The sequence below is a fragment of the Heloderma suspectum genome, chromosome 2 (assembly GCF_057233095.1).
Source record: "Heloderma suspectum isolate Gila_16-S chromosome 2, 16-S_ref, whole genome shotgun sequence".
Classification (NCBI taxonomy): Eukaryota; Metazoa; Chordata; class Lepidosauria; order Squamata; family Helodermatidae; genus Heloderma; species Heloderma suspectum.
The window spans coordinates 91775459-91794059 of record NC_139459.1 but is presented as its reverse complement, the minus strand read 5'-3'; positions in this window follow the sequence as shown (position 1 = coordinate 91794059).

Below are 18601 nucleotides of genomic sequence, written 5' to 3'. Positions count from 1 at the left end.
TGTTGTAAGGTCTTCAGTCCACTGCATTATAGAAAGTGAGTGTTTATCCTTCCAGTGTTGTAATAACAGTGTTTTAGCTGTCAGAAGAGTCAGAGAATTCATTTGCACTGTCCATGCATTAACTTCCAGGAAGCAGGTAGATAATTTAAAAGAGCATGTAGGTAGATAATGTAAAAGAGCATGTACATTAGTAAATATTAAGGAGTGTTCCAATACAAAATTGAGCCGTATAATGACCCCCCCAAAAAAGGGACAACTACTAGGCATTGCAAAAACATATGCTTAAAGGAAGCATTAGCTGTGTTACACCTCCAATTGATACAAGGTAAAAATGGCCTTATCCATCCACATCTGCCACAAAAACATTTCCTTACCAATTGTTAAATCTGGATTTACCCATATTTAACATGAGAAAATGAATCAAAATGTATTTGACAAGATGTTATCCATCACACAACTCTAACAGTTGTAACTGTGGGAGGAACCCTATCTGTTCTAGTATGAATGCAACCTAATGCCATCCATTTAGAGAGAGAGTCCAGGCAAGAAGATTCCAAACCTGACCAAAATGGAAAATGATCTCAATGAAAAAGACCAAAATTTAATACAAGTCAGCAAATCAGCCCAATGATATAAAGCAAGATCTGGAAACACCAAACCCACCTTCTTTAATTGGAAGTTGCATGCTTTTCAAAGATAGTCATGGTGGAGAGGAACCCCCGCAAAATTTACAAAACAAAGTATTGATTTTTTTGAAAATATTTGCCAGGTATAGATAGAGGAATCCCACGTATAACATAAACAATCTGAAGTATAGTATTCAGCTTGAGTGTATTTACCTTGACCCACAAACTCAGCTTTAAAGATGCCCATCTATCTAAATCCCAAGAGATCTCATTATTCAATATAGTCAGATTAAGCTTCACCATTTGAGATATGTCTCTAGGAATAAGTATTCCCAAATAGGTAACAGCATCCAGGCACCATCGAAACTGCCAATCAGCTAATACGCTATAAGATATAGTATCTTTAATCGGCATCAGTTCAGATTTTGACCAATTAATTGAATAGCCAGAGAAATTACCAAAAGTATTAATGAACTGCATCAAAGCCAGAACACACAACTGGAGTTCCAAGAAAAACAATAAAAGATCATCAGTGTAAAGGATAATTTTAAATTCTAAACATCATGCACAAAGCCATAAGTACTACTATTCTGTGTCATGGGACAGGCCAGTGGTTCCAAATATGAATCAGATATCAAAGGAGAAAGTGGACATCCCTGTCTGGTACCTCTCCTAAGTGAAAAGGGAGATGAAAAGAGACCATTAGTCATACTCTAACTCTTCAGGTTGAATATAAAGTTGTGAGCAATTTCAAAAATGACACAAAAACCAAATTTACTCAGTGTTATACTCCATTAATTTAGTATAAATGGAGTATATAAATAAATATATATTTATATATTTAGTATAAATATAGTATAAATTATACTATATTTATACTCCACCAGCTCCACATAGCTGATTGGGCTGGCAAAGCAGCACTGCTCAGCTCTCTCCTTAGCCGCAGGGGTTGGGAAATCATGGGGAGGGGAGGTTTAAGCCTGTCATCCCTATGATCTTCCCCCTTCCCATTGCTCAGGAAATAGCTGTACAGTGGCCAAGAGGGAGCTGTGTCAGATAATGAGTGTGTGTGTGTGCGCACACGCGCATGTTTGAGTGTGCATAAATGTGTGTTGATAAGAGAGAAAGTTGGGTGGGGGCCCCTCAGTGTCATATGCCTCCCAGAAGGTTAGCCAGGAGGGAATGCAGCCCTCTGGCTGAAAAATGTTCCCTACCCAGTAACCTAAGGTAACAAGGCTAGGAAGAGCGTCTCTTGGATATGTTACAGATTTGCTGCCAGTTAGAGAATAGAGAATAGTGGACTGGGCAGATCAGTTGTCTGACTCAGTGTAAAGTAGTTTTTTGGTGTTATGGAGGTTGGGAATGGGGCACATTGTCAGGCAAATGAATTTCTAACAGTCCAAGGTAATGGGATCAGTAAAAACTAATGAGAGAAGGTATTTTTTCTGGGAATCTTTATCCAGCATTTGGAATATAATACCCATTTGAGTTTGAGAATATGATACCCCCTGGGCAGTGGGAGGAAACAGTTTGGAGGCAGTTAAGGGGGGATGATTAGGAGAGAGGGAGAGTTTAGAGCTCTGCATTTTCTGAAGGTGAAGCACTTTGGAGTGCAGGAAGTCTCTCCAGGAATTGTATGCAAGAGGATGAATTTGCTGCCTGCCGTAGGAGTGTCTACTTGTTTCCACTATACTCTGCTTAGGGTGCAATCCTATGCATGTTTAGACAGAGTAGAGGCATACATCTCCCAGCATTCCCCAGCCAGCCCTGCTGGTTGGGGAATGCTGAGATATGTATGCCTTTTCTCTGTCTAAACATGCATAGGATTGTGCCCTTAGAAAATTACATAGATATTGCAAAGGCACTACACACCTCCATTGTTATCTTATCCAAAGGAAATTAAGTCTCGATGTGCTGCTCCTGGACTTTGCACTGCCCAGGGAATGGCTGAATACTTAGTAATACATTCATAAAATATAGTCAGAAAAGAATGCAACTAAGACAAGAATTTTACCCACCTGATACACTGCTATATGAGGAAAAGTATATGTGTGGGGAGGTCTAAATATTTTAAATAGATAGATAGATAGATAGATAGATAGATAGATAGATAGATAGATAGATAGATAGATAGATAGATAGATAGGACTGCTTGTACATCTCTTAATGTATTGAAGCTATAAACGATTTTGCTGTCCTAAGGGTGATGGGCCGTGGTAGGAAATAATTTCCTACAATATTTAATATAAATCTCAGTGATATTCCTTGTAGCCCTAGTTCAGCAATGAAATGTTTGAAAACATTTAACAGTTCCCAAGGAACCATAACTGATGAACGTGTAAATCCTTCGTACTTCGTGGACTACTGAATCAATGGACTGTAACGGTTACCGTGGAGCATTGCAGCCTGTTAATGACTATCCATGGAAGATAGCTTAATGGCCAATCACACACACACACACAAAGCCTCTTTGGACCATTTCTTATTAAAATTAGGTTTTTTTACAAAGTGCAAAGCTGACCTCAACATGTATGTAGGAGCAGTTCTTAGGCAAGGCACTAACTTCCTGAAACATACATAGCATCATGGCACAAATTGATTATACTTATACTATGTTTTAGGCTGACATGTCAAAGCATTTTTCATAGAAGTCTAAAATGACTATCAAGTATAAAAATAGCAGTAAATTATACAATCAATTACCAGCAAACAATTGATTGTGATGCTGCCTTTGGTAAAGTCAGGCTATGAACTGTGTCACAATCCAACTCTTCTTCCACCACCCTTACTCCTTACACAACAGCAACACTTAGACTCAGTTTGCACATCACAACAGCAATTCCTGGGTTGTTTAACCCAAGCATTGCATGGACAAGTGGAGCACACTCATTATCTCCTCTTTTAAGGGCGCAGTCCTATAGCCACTAGTCAGCGGCTAGATGGCCATAGGATACGTCGGTTTCCAGGAACCAACCTTGGAGCCCGCTCTCCGAGGTCAGTTCCCTGAGAACTGATCTCCCCCACCTCCCACACTGCCTTGTAGGTGGCGAAGAATGGCCCCGTGCTCCATGCTTGGAAGAGGAGCACGGAGCAGCGAAGGGGGCGTTCCGGGGTGGAGAAGGTGGAAATGCCGGTATGACATATGCAACATGTCATCCGGCAGCTGCTTCCCCCGCTCCCCCTTCCCATGGCTAGACAGCTGAAATCGGCTGTCTAGCCACAAATGTAGGGCGGCTGAAGCACGGAGGGGACGATCGCCTCTGTGTTTCTCCTGCCCTGCATTGGAAAGGTGGTCGCCTCCGAGTAATATGTTAATAAAATATAGTCAGAAAAGAATGCAACTGAGGCCAGTAGGATTGTTCCCTAATTAACCCAGCAATGCCCCATTCCTCAGTTGTTTTGTGATGTGTGGACCTGGAAATTTTGGATTGTTTATGAGTTAAACAACCCAGAGTTTGACCCATCAACAAACCATGGGCTAACTCTTTTGAGTTAACTCTGGGTTGAGTTAACTCTGGTTGTTTAACCCATAAACAACCCAGAGTTCCGGATTTGCATGTCTCACACACACACACACACACACACACACACACAAAACAGGAATGGGGCATTCCTGGGTTGTTAATTAAAAGCACAAATGGTTTGTGTGTTCTGCTCAACCCTGCAATTTCTGGTTAAACCAGGAATTGCTACCGTGACATGCAAACTAGTTCATAGTATGGAGAGAACATGATTTCCTCACCATTATGTGCTCTGGTCATCCAGCAAAGTTACTGTGCATGCGCAAACAGTTTTCAAAGGTCGATTGGATTCACTACCAGTATCAAAGGGGTTCACCTCAAGGGGTAACAACACCATTGGGGTTGCATAAGAGATGTTCTTAAATTGTGTACACACTACTTAACCTAGGATCAGTTTCTGTCTTGCCCAATTTATTTTGTTGCTCTCTTGCTTCCCACCCACCCCCACAAAAAATAAGAGCATTTTCTAATTATTTAAATGCATTTCCCTTCCTAACTTGAAGACTTAGCATAGTGGCAATGTTAGGTAGGGGGAAAGGGGTTGGGAGGAAAAACTGTCAGACTCAGCCCAGTCACTCCCCCTTCCTTGCTCGCCTAGCATGCATGGTCTGAAGGCACATAAGGCAGCAACTTTGCTGAAGTTAAGTAGGTCTGGGTCTCATCAGTGCTTGGAGGGGAGACCACCCGGGAACTGCATGTGGCCACCTTGAATTCCAGGACGGAAGAAAGGTGGGATGTAAATGTAATAAATAAATTCATAAATAATAAGGTGATCACATATTTGGTAACTGGGGACTCAAAAAGGACACTAGCCTTCTGTTCCACTTACTTGCCCAGTTTAGACCAGGTTTGGTGCCAGCTTTGAGGTGACCTGCAGCAAAGTCTTGTCCTGTGGGTCATCTCCTATCAGTGGACCCCTGCTCTAGTCAGCATTATTTTTTTTAATGGGGGCAGTCCAGGGCCAATCAGGCTCTGGCCACCACCTTGGATTTGTTTCTAGTCCCCTGGAAGTTAAGTAATTCTGTAGGCTTCTGGGAGGAAAAAATTACGACTACAAAAAAATGGCAAACATGGGGTTGGGGGGGGCATCTTTTTTTTCATGACAATGCTCCAGAATTAACTGCCAGGAAACTGGGGGCAAAAAAGATGGCTGCCAGAGGTTGCTAGGGTGGCCCTTACACATTGCTATTAAAGAAATGTATCTCCAAAAAAGGGAGGGACGGAGAAATAGATTTGTATATGCTAATGTGTATGTATAGATGCAAATATGGAAGTAATTACTATAATTTAAATAGAAATGCAATACATTTCAACACAGTGGGGAAGATAGTGACCAAGTGACCCTAGTTCCTCCTCAGTCTGCTGCCCAGGTGCTAGCCTGGTGATGATGGGCCACTTCACCTTCCTTCTCTCCCTTCTGATGGTTCTTTATCTTAAACTGTACTTGGACTGAACAGCTCTGCAAATAGAGAAGCCTTAAAATAGAGGACTGTTGTCTGACAGCCCTTCAAACAGAGAACTGTCCTTCACAAAGTAGGACATATGGCCACTCTAGAAGTCACTGAGCACCAAAGTGCTAAAACAAGCAATTTTTTCTAAGTGTCTCTGTGTTTGGCATGTGTGTGCGTGTGCAGCCCAGGGAAGGTATCAAGGGTGCCCCCCAAACGGTGCTTGGGCCCTAGCAGGCGCCCACGTATGCCTCATGGTGTTTGGCTTTAATCTCTGGTTGAGTTGCAGTAGCAAGGATTTCTGACTGCTAATCATTTAACTATAGCAGCCACAAAATTATTCTTCTCCTCTCCCACTACCCTAAATTATACTGCTGAAATGAAGAAAGATTAAGGTAACCAGGAGTGGATTTTTGTGTGGAAGGACTGTGAGCTCCGCATAGTTCTGGACTGGTGCACAGAAAAAATTCCTGGGCTTGGAGTTTTTAAATTCTAAGTGCATGCGTTTTGCTCCAGGCTCTGGTGCATACATTTTGGGATTCAAGTTAAGAACAAAGTAGATCCTGCAAGCCTGAGGCCTGTCCAGCGCTGGTTTAGGCAATCTAAACCAGGGGTGGGGAATTTCAGAGTGTACAGGGGTTGGGATTTCTGATCCCCAGAACACACCAGGGGCCACACACACACTGCTGAAATCGCTGCTACCAAATCACTGCTGAATTTTAGCAGCAAATTCAGCAGTGGCAAAAAAAACCCTACATTTTCTCCTTTAAACTCCGTGCCTGCCTTGTTTTAATGCAAAATTGTGCTCCCCAAAGACGGTGTGTGTGTGTGTGTGTGCACGCACACGTGCACGCATGCAAATTTGCATGAAAATAAAGTATGTGCTCCCTGTGTACCTTGTTTTAAAGTAAAAATGTACCTTTTTTGCTGCTGCTATCACCACACCACTGAAAGTCAGTGGCCATGCGGTGACAGCAACTTGGGAAGAAGCAGAGGTGCAAATAAGGCTGAAGATGCATGCAGCTCGTGGGCTAAATGTTGCCCACCCCGATTGAAACCATGGTTGATTATTGTAAATTCACCACTGCAAGCCTCATGCTGACATGCTGTCCTTTCCTTCTCTTCCAGCGTGAAAGCTTCTGCTTTTATATATGATTAAATCACAGTTTCTTCTTACATATAAATTCAGGGAACTGTGATCTATTCTAATTCTAGTTAGTTAAAACAAACCAGGATCTACCCATGCTTTGGTATCCTGGTTTGTTCCAGGGGTGGGCAGAAGGTAAATCTGTGTCTATTGCTAGATCTTTGGGTGATTTGCAGTAGATCAACAAGGATTTCTGACTTCCAATTGTTTAACAACAACAGACAAGATGACTTCATCTTCCCCTAAATTATACTTCTGAAATGAAGAAAGCTTGGGGTAACCAGGAATGGAATTTTGTGTTGGAAGGATTGTGATCTTTATTCAGTCCTAGTAAACAAAACAAATTCCTGGGATCCAAGTTCTTTAAGTGTATGTCTTTTGCACCAGGTGTCAGTTGTGTTGGAGCTCAAAGTTCTAGTAAAAAGCCAAGATGATTATGCAAGCCTGAAGTGTGCCCAACCTTAACTTTAGGTATTAGTTTGGTGGCCAAGGATTAAGAACAGGGAAATTCATATTTTTACACAGTGTAAAATCAATGTAAAAATACCATAAATGATGATGAATCATTGGAATAGCAAGGGAAACACATATGCAGCATAATCCTAATGATTTTTCTTTCTTTTTTAAAATTAAATTTATATATTGCCAAATTGGCAAATGCCCTCAGTGCAGTTTACAGTTATAAAGCACAGGTCATTTAGAGAGCAATCCCCTGCCCCCTAGCAAGCTGGTGGACAGCTCAATAAAGATGACAAATAAAAATTAAGGTGTTATCTTCGAAGAATTGTGGCTTCTCCGTGATTTTTTTTTCTAATTCAGGCATGATTGTCAAATATTCAAAAATTCGAAGATTTGAAGCTTCAAATCTTCGAATTTTCAACTCTTTGAAGATCATGCCTGAATTAGAAACAAAAAATCGCAGAGAAGCCATGACTCTTCGAAGATAACGCCTTAATTTTTTTTAAAAAAAATCCAAAGCGGGGGATAGGAGGGGGTAAAACTTAGTCTCATTTGAAGGGATAGAACTGTCAAGGGCTCCTTGGAGGCCTCTCTCAATCTAATCCAGTAGCCAAGTCCAGACACAGACAAAGGGATTCTTTTCAAAGCTTTATTCCTCCTTTATAACTTAACAACTCTACTATTAGCAACTAGATATGAGCAGCAGAGTACCTATGCCCTAAGTTGGAACAGTTGGTCCCCGTTTGAAAGGGAATCACTGGCAGCCACTGAACGTATGGGCTAGGAAGAGTCCCTCCCCTTTTCCCTTGGATCCTCTGGGCACAACCGTTGTTTGTGTGCCAACCAGCCACTACGCCTTTCTGCGCCCTCCATTTGGCGCCGCTCTCTGCGTCGGCGACACGCATCCATCAAGTCTGCTTCCTGCGCTCTGTCACTCCCAGGACTGCTCTCTAAGCTAGGAATGCCGGTGGGAGGAATCTCCATCACCTGTTGGCCCTGGGAAAGAGAAGCACGCTCCTCTCCCAGGAGCGACTCCTCTTCCTCAGAATCAGAACTACTCTGGGATTCTATGGGCTCAATGTCCACCCTGACAAGAACAACCCCCTGCTCAGTGCAGGAAGCCTGATTCCCAGGTGGACCCATCCAACTACTGACCAGGGCCGACCCTGCTCAGCTTCTGAGATCAGACAAGTGCGCGCACATCAAGCCCTTTGCTTACGGCTGAGGAAACAGGGAGCGCTGAGGAACCTATGCCAACAGTAGCTGGAAGACAACATGGGGCCGTCAAGAGCTGTGATTGGACAGGAGAGAAATACAAACACCACCATATATGGACAGGCAGGGGAGGGGACTATGACCAGATATGGTAGCGAAGGCAGAAAATCAGAGCACATTAAGGGGAAATACTGGGATATCAGGGTATTGAAAGCGGGAGCACGGAAGCAGGAAATTCCGGTTCCAATTTGAGGCGGGTACTGCATAGTGTGAAAGACGGGCGATGAAACCTCATTGGAAGCGAAAAAACCCATAACTGTAGATTGGCCCTAGAACTTAACTTATTGCAACCTTAAATAAACAGACAATGCCTGGGGAGGGGGTCAAAACAAAATCAGAAGGAACAAAGCAAAAAGCTGACTAGGGTATATCCAATTGTGTCCTAGGACTACTGGAGGGCAGAATGTTGGGGGATGGAGTAGTCGGGATTTATCAATTAGACTACTTAGTCTTAGTCAGAGGTGAGGCTGGACTGGTTTCTTAGATTAGGAATGGATTGAGGATCTGAGATCTCCTGTTTAGAAAGTTTCTGTAGAAAAGAAGAGGCAAGAAACTCCCAGAACAGAAGTGAAGGATATAATGAAGAGAAGGCCACACAGTGGATACAAACCAACAACAACTTTAATAAATAAAGCTTTCTGAGAACAGGCCATGCAGCATAGTCCTGCAAGGAAGTCTGAACAGGAAACTGCAAGCATAGCTGACTTAGGGGGTGTTTCCACCAGCAATTTACTCTGAGCTGACTGTGTGTTGAGGTCATTAGGGACACATGATATTGTGACCTTCGAGCAGCCACCCCAGAACTTATTAGAAAAAAACTGGATTTCCTGAGACTGCTTAAAGTACAATTTTTTTCCTTAAATTGGGTTCTCCCCAGTATAGTTGCTGTGTGCCCCAAGCCTCGCATTGACCTCGGGTATGCTAGCCCTGCCCAGGGGTGTGCCTTTCACTGTGGCCCAGGGGTGTTTCCTCCCATGGTGCTGAATGAGGCTTGTCCTCTGAATGCCCACAGAACTTACAGAGAACCTCCTCAATTGACAAGGCACAGCGCGATCTTGAGGCTCCGATTCTCCTTTGTTTGTTTCATTGCTTTAGGAAGAAACTACTTCTACCCTTCGTTATAGAGATCCTGTGGGTTAAAATGGAGGCTTGTTTCTGTCTTTGTGTTTACTGCTCTTTCCCACAACAAACCCATTAGTGTTTCATCAGCAGTAACTCCCATTGTGGTCAATGAGGCTTGCCCTCTGAATGCCCACAGAATTTACAGAGATCCCCTTCAACTGACATGGCACAATTTGAAGCCCAATTCCCTTAGTGTGGTAAACTGCGATCTCAAGGCTCCGATTCTCCATTGTTTGGTTTATTGCATTAGGAAGAAACTACTTCCACCCTCCCTTATAGAGATCCTGTGGGTTAAAATGGGGGCTGGTTTCCATCTGTGTTCTCCCCTGCTTCTTTCCCAGAAGAAGTTTATGTGTGTCTATTTGGAAATAACTTCCATTGTACTCATTGAGGCTTACTCCTGAAATGCAGGTACATCTGCAGCCTTAGGGGAAAGGAGAAAGGGGGAGAGGGGGAAAGCCACTCTTATTGGTTGAGCAGCCCCTGCCAGTTAGATGACATTCACTCCAACCCCCACCCCCATCAGGAGGTATTTCTGTGAAGCGATTTTTACTGCTGCGGAGAACCTGCTCATCGAGCCCTGCTCACAGCAAAGCTGATTCCTTTTTTAAAAAAAACAAATGGTACTCCTCCATTAGCTTCTCCTTCCATTCTCATGGAAACATGGCCTTAGGCACTTCCTCGTATGGCAAGCCAGAGGACCAATACACTATAAGCGGTTCAAGTAATACTGCATTCACCAACAAAAATAACTTGATAGTTATCTGTTTTCCATTCTCTCATGAATAAAGTATGGTAAATTGTTAATCCTGGTCTGTCTCCCATGAAATTCTTGTTTAAAGGGTTTGATCATCCACCCTGATGCAAAGTATTCACAGTGAGTCTGTGACACTGGGCTTCCCTCACCCCATTAATTATTTTATTTAATTTTTTATACAAAGCAGCAAAAATACATCAAAATAAGCAAGAGTAATAAGTGCTAATTCACACCCACCCCCTTCTCCTGTTATTGCATAATTTTGTTGCAAATCTGGAGATTTCACCTTGCTTGTACCAGGCGTGACAATATCCCCCTTGAAGTTTTCAGGTTTCAGAAACTGAGCACATACACAACTTCCCCAGAGCTTTTATTAGCTAAAATCAACTGTGTTGTTAGAATGGGAAAGTATTTTTAAGCCATTTATGCCACATTTCCTGGCATGCATCCTGTTCCACTAATGGGGTCTACTGTGACTGCAACAATTAGAGCAGGAATTTATTCTATGAATTATGGGACTAGGAATTGTTCTCATTATTTGTGTGGGTCATTAAAAGCAATTAAACTTTGGCATGCATGTGATTATTCAGATATAAACAGCCTCTGTTTCAGATTCTTCTCAGAGGTGTAACTTACCTGAATTGCTAAAAAGGGAACACCTGTTTATACATCAATGCTGCTGCCGTTTCTCAATGAGCGGCATTCCTGAAGCCGCTATATACATTATGCCAAAAAAAATTAGCTGCATGTTTATTTTAGCCCTGAACAAATATTTCTGGTCTCTGACAAAAAATTGATTACATTTTTTTTTTACCTAAAGTTAATTAGACTATAAGTAAGAAAATATGTTCATAAGAAACCTAGGTAGGCTTTAATGGAAAGCAAAGAGTTATATTTGTTACCATTAAAAAGGAATATTAAAGAATCTGAAGGGAAGGAACTGTCTCCAAATTAATATTTTTTCCAGTCTGAGGATGCTAGGAGGAATTATTTCAGCCATAATTGTGACTAGAAGGGCCATATTGGCATTTTCAGCTGATCAGGCCTGGCCATTTTATTTTCCATTTCATCATCCTCATCGTGAACCAGTTTCTGCCTCAGGCTTTCAAGCTACAGATTGCTTACTTAGTCCCATTTTGTCTCCCTGACGTTCTTAGGGCTCTTTCAGCTACTCCCAAATCGAATCGAGTGGTTTGATCCTGAAACAAATTTCTTGCATTTACTTTGATCGGTGTATACCACATGGTTAAGGACGCAACCTATGGCCGCTCGTCAGCGGCTAGGCGGCCAAAGGATAGGTTGGTTCCCGGAAAACCAACCCCCATCCCCTCCTGTGCTGCCTTGTAGGCAGTGCAGATCGGCCCTGTGCTCATAACAGCAGCATGGAGCGGCAAAAAAAGGGCGTTCCTGGGGGCAGGGCGGAGAAGTCAGAAATGCCAGTATGATACATCCTATGTGTCGTCCAGCCGCTGCTTCCTGCGCTCTGAGGTCCCGCGGCTAGACAGAAGAAAGTAGGGTGGGAGGAGTGAGGAGGAGATCCGCTCCTCACCAGTCCTCCCACCCTGCACTGAATAGGCAGTCGCCCCCAAGGTCAGAGGCAACCGTCAATCCACATAGGATTGCTCCCTCCATGTCCTAAGTTAGCATCAAGTATTTTATTTTTTAACCATGGGATGACTTCCATCTAGCTACCACTAGAGGCAGTCCTCCCAAACAGCATTTCAGGTCTGTAGCTGTGGCCCAATTCACATGAGCACTGTTGCCCACTGTGGCTTGCTTAAGCCACGATGAGGTAGGGTATGTGCTGGGTGGTTTTTGAATATTCAAGCTACATCTGCAGCTTGTCATGTCATGTAAACCCAGGCACTGTTAAACAACCCTCGCGTAATCCATGGTCTGTTGTTGGGTTATGCGAGGGTTGTTTAATCCTTGCATAACCCACAGTCCCTGGGTTTGCATGATACAAGCTGCTGCTTGACCATTCAAAATGGCTGCAAGCACATGCATTGCTACTGCCCACCATGGCTTAGATAAGTCATGATGAGCTGTTCGATCATATGAACCGGCTCAGTGTCTCCCAATGTTTAATACTTAGGGCTTAGGTGTCCTTTTTCCTGGATTAAAACTGGAAGCATGTTTCATTCTTACTCAAAAAGAAGCATAGCTAGATATGTATAGCTAGGTATGGATATAACATTTCAGTCAGCTGCCCCATTAATACTGCCTTCCGGTCTCCCATTCCCTCTTTGCCCAGTCAACTCAGAAACCAAACGGTGGTTTCTGGGCAATGGGAATGCTTCTGGAATTCCCCTCACACTCATCAGCTCTTGTGTGGCTCATATCAGAGAATCCCGTTGCATCCTTACTCACCCTCCCTTGGAATGTTGTCACTGCCGATATATTAATATCAGTGCTGCATCTTGCCTTCTCCAGGGTGGATCCAAGTGCTGTTTTTCTTTTAATTGCACACTGCAATTAAATTGCACACTGCAGACCCTCAGTTTGGATATGACAGCAGTGTACTTTATAAATAATCATGAATCTTACAACATTGATATATTAAATCGGTCAGATTAATCTGTCGCTATGCCTACATTACTACTATGCCTACATTACTAATAATACAAGCATTAATACGAATCCAGATGTACAGAATGATTGGAAAAGTGTAGTGTGTGTGTGTGTGTGTATGTGTGACACAGAGAGAGAGACAGAGATAGAATAATTTATACAACATTCTTGTGGAGAAAGGCCTAAGAATAAAATTTCTCTATCTTTAAAAATACTATGTCCCTGGCACAATGGCCAAGCTTCCCTAATGCATAGCCACTTACCTGTCATGTTTCACACATTCTCCATGCATACAAACTGGAATTACTCCCCCACACCGCCTACACACACACGCACATGGTTTTGTCTACTAGACATAGATTGGGAATCTCGCAATTCTCACCTTTCACTTCCACCCTCCTTTGTTGTTGAAAGATGTCAATAGCCTTTACCGCTCTGTGTATTTGTCAAACACACCATGTCTCAAGTGTCAAAACTCTACTCCTAGTGCATCTCTACATCAGCCTAAAATCCTTCATTTAAAATGGGGCTTTCTGCTTCTGTTTTAAATGCAGGATCACAACAGACACCCTTTACACATGCTTCCTTCCCCCCCCCTTTCCCCCTCCTTCTCCCCCTTATCTGAATCTTCCATATGCTTCATTGATCTAGCTCCTCTTCTTGCACAAGTGGAACAGAAGTGGGGTAATTTGATAGCTCATTATCTCCTATCTAGTTAAAAATGGAATAAAAGTCATTTAGTGTGGGAGACACCCTGGAGATTGACTGTGTTGTCTAAAGGGCCCACAAACTTCCATGAGTGAGCAGTCTCAATAGCAGGTTAAAAGCTCCATGTGAAGAAACCCCTACAGTTGTGCCCAAGCCCACACAGCCATACCTGACTGGAGGATCCACCTCCTCCTCTAATTCCACACACAGTTAAAAATGGGGATTATTCCCTATGAAAACTGGTCATCTTCTGAATATCCTTCATGGGTAATCCTTGTTCCTTGCAAGTAAGTTTTAGGTTTCTCTTTAAGAATGTCTATCTTGGATTACTTAGGGCGCAATCCTATGCAGATAGGCGGCCACCTCCGAACTCGGAGGCGACTGCTCATCCAATGCAGGGCAGGAGAAGCACGGAGGGGATCATTCCCTCCGCACTTCTCCTGCCCTGCATTTTCGCTGTCTAGTCAGCTGTCTAGACGTGGGAGGGCGGAGCAGGGGAGGAGGCTGCTGTATGACACATTGGATGTGTCGTACAGGCATTTCTGCCCTCCCTGCCTCAGAAAGCCCTTCAGGAACGCCGCATTTCGGCTGCTCCACACTCCTCTTGTTAGTGCTGAGCACAGGGCTGTTCCGCGCTGCCTCCAAGGCAGCATGGAAGTGTGGGGAGGTCGGTTCTCCAGGAACCGACCTCGGAGCGCAGGCTCTGAGGTCGGTTCCTGGAAAACCAGATATCCTATGGCCGTCAAGCCTCTGCCTAGCAGCCATAGGATTGCTCTCTCTAGGCACTATCCAAGACATGTTTAGTCAGAAAAACATCCTACAACTTCCAGCATTCCATGCTGGGAGTTGTAGGGCTTTTTTCTGTCTAAACATGCATAGGATTGCGTCCTCAGAGAATAAAACTAGTTTCTTTTTAATGCTATCTGTATTCCCCCTCATCACTTATACCTTCATCCCTAATCTCAATAATGCTTCTTAATTGGGAACCTGAGGGCTGACTGTGTATTTTTGACAACATAAAGATCTTTCGCCTGCATGCCAGACTGGACTTTCATACTACACACTTTGACCAAGGGGAGGTAAGAAGAAAACAGGTTGAACGTGCTCAGTGGTGAGAGGGGAATTAGCTAATAATTGCCCCCTCCCAGGTCAGAAATTCACTTGCAACTCTTGGGAGTGTTTGGATGATTGTTCAGGGAGAAGAAGCCATTGTGGCTTTTCTCCTGCCCCCATATGCATGACCACCATTTATATAATTATCCGCGCTGCAGCACGGGTTGGTGTCTCGTCCAAACCTGGCCTGCGTTGCAGGCTTCGTACTCACCCTACAACCTCTACTGCACCATGTGGGTTGTATGTGGTCATCTGAACCCAGTTTTGGAGTTCCCCTCACCCAGAAATTAGGATGAACTAAGAGGTGCAGGCTGGCCGTGGCCCCACAGAAGCTGGGCAGTTGTCACAATCCTTTCCTCTTTTCTGCATATCATTCCTCTAATTGTTTTTTTTAAATGTGTGGTTCCATCTCCTGCTTTTGAGCAGTCATTTACATCTAGTCACCATCAGAGGCAAGCTGGAGGCTCCCCAAAAGCTAATCAGTTTTCCTCAAGAACTCACATGAAGTGAACACTATTAGCTGTTTATGTGGACAAAACTAAATTTAGAGTCACTTTGTATTCATCTCAACAGTCATTAACAGTGCAGTCCTGTACATGTCTATCCAGAAGTAAGTCCCATTGAGTTCCATGGCACTTACATCCAGGTAAATGTATATAGGATTACAGCCTAAGTCTAAAAAGGGACCCCTTCATGGATCACTGCCTTGTTGTGGCAAAGGGGCTTACGTAACTCAGTGAAGCCATAAGCTATGCCGTGCAGGGCCACCCAAGACAGACAGGTCATGGCAGAGAGTTCTGACAAAATGTGGTCCACTGGAGAAGGAAATGGCAACCCACTCCAGTATTCTTGCCAAGAAAACCCTATGGAATGTATCACAAGGCTAAAAGATATGACACCGGAAGATGAGCCCTTCAGGTCACAAGGTGTCCAATATACTACTGGGAAGAGCAGAGGGTATTTCCAAGTAGCGCCAGAAAGAGTGAAGCAGCTGGGCCAAAGCCAAAAGGACACTCAGCTGTGGATGTGTCTGGTGGTGAAAAGAAAATCCGATGCTGTCAAGAACAATATTGTTTAGGAACCTGGAATGTCAGATCAATGAATCAAGGTAAGCTGGAGGTGGTCAAACATGAGATGGCAAGATTGAACATCGACATCTTGGGGATCAGCGAACTAAAATGGACAAGCATGGGTGAATTTAATTCAGGTGACCATTATATCTACTACTGTGGGCAAGAATCCCTTAGAAGAAATGGAGTAGCACTCATATAAGGGTGGGAAAAGTAGTACTGGGGTACAATCTCAAAAACGATAGAATGATCTCAGTACGAATCCAAGGCAAACCATTCAACATCACAGTAATTCAAGTCTATGCCCCAACCACTGAGGCCAAAGAAGCTGAGTTTGATCGGTTCTATGAAAACCTACAACACCTTCTAGAACTAACACCAAAAAAAGATGTCCTCTTCATCATAGGGGATTGGAATGCTAAAGTAGGAAGTCAAGAAATCACCGGGATAACAGGCAAGCATGGCCTTGGTGTACAAAATGAAGCAGGACAAAGGCTAATAGAGTTTTGCCAAGAGAACACACTGATCATAGCAATCACTCTTTTCCAACAGCACAAGAGGTAACTCTACACATGAACATCAGCAGATGGTCAATATCGAAATCAGATTGATTATGTCCTTTGCAGCCAAAGATGGAGAAGCTCTATACAGTCAGTAAAAACAAGACCTGGAGCTGACTGTGGCTCAGATCATGAGCTTCTGGTTGCAAAATTTCGGCTTAAATTGAAGAACGTAGGGAAAACCACTAAACCATTCAGGTATGACCTAAATCATATCCCTTCTGAATATACAGTGGAGGTGAGGAATAGATTTCAGGGATTAGACCTGATAGACAGAGTGCCTGAGGAACTATGGATGGAGGTCCGTAAAATTGTTCAGGAGGCAGCAACTCAATCCATCTCAAAGAAAAAGAAATGCAAGAAAGCAAAGGGGCAATGCCAAAGAATGTTCAAACTACTGTACAATTGCGCTCATTTCACATGCCAGCAAGGTTCTGCTCAAAATCCTACAAGCTAGGCTTCAGCAGTATGTGAACCGAGAACTACCGGAAGTACAAGCTGAGTTTCGAAGAGGCAGAGGAACTAGAGATCAAATTGCCAAAATTTGCTGGATCATGGAGAAAGCAAGAGAATTCCAGAAAAACGTCTATTTCTGCTTCATTGACTACGCTAAAGCCTTTGATTGCGTGGATCACAACAAACTGTGGCAAATTCTTAAAGAGATGGGAGTACCAGACCACCTTACCTGTGTCCTGAGAAACCTGTACGAGGGTCAAGAAGCAACAGTAAGAACCAGACATGGAACAACCGATTGGTTCAAAATTGGGAAAGGAGTACGACAAGGCTGCATATTGTCGACCTGCTTATTTAACTTATATGCAGAGTTGTTGTTGTTCAGTCGTTCAGTCGTGTCCGACTCTTCGTGACCCCATGGACCATAGCACGCCAGGCCTTCCTGTCCTGCGCTCTCTCCCGGAGCGTGCTCAAGTTCATATTCATTGCATCCGTGATGCTATCTAGCCATCTCATCCTCTGCCGTCCCCTTCTCCTTTTGCCTTCAGTCTTTCCCAGCATCAGGGTCTTTTCCAGGGAGTTTTCTCTTCGCATTAGGTGGCCAAAATATTGGAGCTTCAGCTTCATTATCTGTCCTTCCAATGACCACTCAGGGTTGATTTCCTTTAGGATGGACTGATTTGACCTCCTTGCAGTCCAGGGGAGGTCAAATCAGTCCATCCTAAAGGAAATCAACCCTGAGTGGTCATTGGAAGGACAGATAATGAAGCTGAAGCATCATGAGAAACGCTGGGTTGGATGAATCACAGGTCGGAATTAAGATTGCCGGGAGAATTATCAACAACCTCAGACACGCAGACGATACCACCCTAAAGGCAGAAAGCGAAGAGGATCTAAAGAGCCTCTTGTTGAGGGTGAAAGTGGAGATTGCAAAAGCTGGTTTGAAACTCAACATTACAAAAACGAAGATCATGGCATCTGGCCCCATCACTTCCTGGCATATGGAAGGGGAAGAAATGGAAGCAGTGACAGATTGTATTTCCTTGGGCTCCAAGATCACCGCAGACAGTGACTGTAGCCATGAAATTAAAAGATGCTTGCTCCTGGGGAGGAAAGCTATGGCAAACCTAGACAGCATAGTAAGAAGCAGAGACATCACCTTGCCGACAAAGGTCCGTATAATCAAAGCTATGGTTTTCCCAGTAGTAATGTATGGCTGTGAGAGCTGGACTATAAGGAAGGCTGAGCGCCAAAGAATTGTTGCGTTCGAACCATGGTACTGAAGATGACTCTTACGAGTCCTCTGGACTGCAAGGAGGTCAAATCAGTCAATCCTAAAGGAAATCAACCCTGACTGCTCATTGGAAGGACAGAGACTGAAGCTGAAGCTCAAATATTTTGGCCACCTAATGCGAAGCGAAAACTCACTGGAAAAGACCCTGATGCTGGGAAAGATTGAAGGCAAAAGGAGAAGGGGACGGCAGAGGATGAGATGGCTAGATAGCATCACTGATGCAATGAATATGAACTTGAGTACACTCTGAGAGAGAGCAGAGGACAGGAAGGCCTGGCGTGCTATGGTCCATGGGGTCATGAAGAGTCGGACATGACTTAACGACTGAACAACAACTAAAAAGGGAAATACTGGGCCTTCATACCTCTCCAGAAGTGTAAATGCACAGATAAAAAGATCAACAGGTATAAGGGACATATTCCACACGCATAGCCATGCTATTCTATTACAACGCAACCACAACCACCAGAAGAATCC